The sequence below is a fragment of the Cherax quadricarinatus genome, chromosome 87, assembly GCF_038502225.1.
Source record: "Cherax quadricarinatus isolate ZL_2023a chromosome 87, ASM3850222v1, whole genome shotgun sequence".
Taxonomy (NCBI): Eukaryota; Metazoa; Arthropoda; class Malacostraca; order Decapoda; family Parastacidae; genus Cherax; species Cherax quadricarinatus.
In genome coordinates, this window is record NC_091378.1 from 6,282,600 (window position 1) to 6,285,099 (window position 2,500).

The 2,500-nt window shown below is 38.5% G+C and overlaps 1 protein-coding gene across 4 annotated transcripts in view; it reads right to left on the minus strand.

Annotated features, from left to right (window-relative positions):
• LOC128703825 (neuroligin-2) overlaps window positions 1-2,500 on the minus strand; it is a 446,601-nt gene that overhangs the window by 443,946 nt on the left and 155 nt on the right. For all 4 annotated transcript variants that reach the window (XR_011394466.1, XM_070103745.1, XM_070103747.1 and 1 more), the window contains exon 1: window positions 2,337-2,500. This exon is cut by the window's right edge and continues 155 nt beyond it. The gene's annotated coding sequence lies outside the window, so the exon portion shown is untranslated. The remainder of the gene's footprint in view (window positions 1-2,336) is intronic.

Consider the following 2,500-nt stretch of genomic DNA (forward strand, 5'->3'; position numbering starts at 1 on the left):
GTTGAAGATACACCCTCCCCAGCAAAAAAAAAAAATACACTTTCCTTACCCTCCCAAACACACCTCCCTCACCCTCCCCAACACACCTCCCTCACCTTCCCAAACACACCTCCCTCACCTTCCCCAACACACCTCCCTCACCTTCCCAAACACACCTCCCTCACCTTCCCAAACACACCTCCCTCACCTTCCCTAACACACCTCCCTCACCTTCCCTAACACACCTCCCTCACCTTCCCTAACACACCTCCCTCACCTTCCCAAACACACCTCCCTCACCTTCCCAAACACACCTCCCTCACCTTCCCAAACACACCTCCCTCACCTTCCCCAACACACCTCCCTCACCTTCCCAAACACACCTCCCTCACCTTCCCAAACACACCTCCCTCACCTTCCCAAACACACCTCCCTCACCTTCCCAAACACACCTCCCTCACCTTCCCAAACACACCTCCCTCACCCTCCCCAACACACCTCCCTCACCCTCCCCAACACACCTCCCTCACCTTCCCCAACACACCTCCCTAACCCACCCCAACACACCTCCCCAACCCTCCCCAACACACCTCCCTCACCGTCCCAAACACACCTCCCTCACCCTCCCAAACACACCTCCCCAACCCTCCCCAACACACCTCCCTCACCTTCCCCAACACACCTCCCTAACCCTCCCCAACACACCTCCCCCACCCTCCCCAACACACCTCCCTCACCCTCCCCAACACACCTCCCTCACCCTCCCCAACACACCTCCCCAACCCTCCCCAACACACCTCCCCAACCCTCCCCAACACACCTCCCTCACCCTCCCCAACACACCTCCCAAAATCTTATAATTCACGGCTCAAGATTAAAAATATAACTTGTCAGAAGAGAAAGTTGGAGAAAGTTCCAACTCTCACTTTCTCTTATTACAAAAGTTCGACTTAAAAAAATATCAGCTCAAAAAACCTGATTTTAAAAAGTTCGTCTCGTGAGCAAAGTTCAGCTAAAAAAAAATAAAGTTCGACAAGAAAAACTTCCAAAAAAAAAAAAAAAAAAAAAAAAAATGATTCTCAAAATTAAACTTGAAAAAAGTATTATATAAAAAAGATTATTAAAAAAAAAAGGCTCTCAAAAAGGTCGAATTAAAAAAAAAAGTTTATCTAAAGAATTTCAACTATAAAGTGTTTTTTTTTTCACCTATTGAAAGTTGGAACAATTTTGTTTACAGTATCGTAAATTGACAATTTTGTTTACAGTATCGTAAATTGACAATTTTGTTTACAGTATCGTAAATTGACAATTTTGTTTACAGTATCGTAAATTGACAATTTTGTTTACAGTATCGTAAATTGACAATTTTGTTTACAGTATCGTAAATTGACAATTTTGTTTACAGTATCGTAAATTGACAATTTTGTTTACAGTATCGTAAATTGACAATTTTGCTTACAGTATCGTAAATTGAGACAATTTTTACAGTATCGTAGGTTGGTAAATTTGTTTACAGTATCGTAAATTGAGAATTTTGTTTACAGTATCGTAAATTGACAATTTTGCTTACAGTATCGTAGGTTTGGAAAAAATTTTTACAGTATCGTAAATTGAGACAATTTTTACAGTATCGTAGGTTGGTAAATTTGTTTACAGTATCGTAAATTGAGAATTTTGTTTACAGTAACGTAAATTGAGAATTTTGTTTACAGTATCGTAAATTGGGACAATTTTTACAGTATCGTAGGTTGGAACAATTTTATTTACAGTATCTTAAGTACCACATTTTTGTTCCAGAATTTAAAACCTGAAACTTCGGAAAATAATTTTTTTTTTAATTTGATCTAGTATCGTGAATTTTAAAACTAAATTTCCCCCAAAAAAATTTCGTACCTGCTTAAAATTATAATTTTTTTTTTCAAATTTATTCAAATAAAATTTGATGAATTTCGTTAATCTCGATAAATTAAAAAAAATAATTATGAGGTTTAGTGCCACATTATTAAAATTAATATCTATAATTTAATAATAATATTTTGGCAGTGCCAAATTATCAAAAATTAATATCGAGTACTAATGTCAGTATATTATTATTATTAAAGTTAATACATGGTAATATTAATTATTATTGTCAGTATATTATTAAAATTATTATTATTATTGTTAATTATAATTACTACTACTACCCAAACCTATCACCACCAAAACCACTACTGCCACTACTTCTAGCCTAACTATTACTATCTTGACCCCTCCCCCTACACACACACACCAGTGAAGAGGCGGGGTCAGGAGCTATGAATCGACCCCTGCAACTGCAATTAGGAGAGTACAATTAGATGACTACACAGCCTTACCTTCTCTCCCAGGCAGCGACGTTAGCAAAGGCGTCAGCAGCGACGTCAGCAGCAACGTCGGCAGCGACTATTAAAACCGCCACTTAAACATGGTAATTTCAATAAAGAGTAACTTAAAACGCGGTAATTAAATTAAACCACCACTTAAAACGCGCTAATGAAAC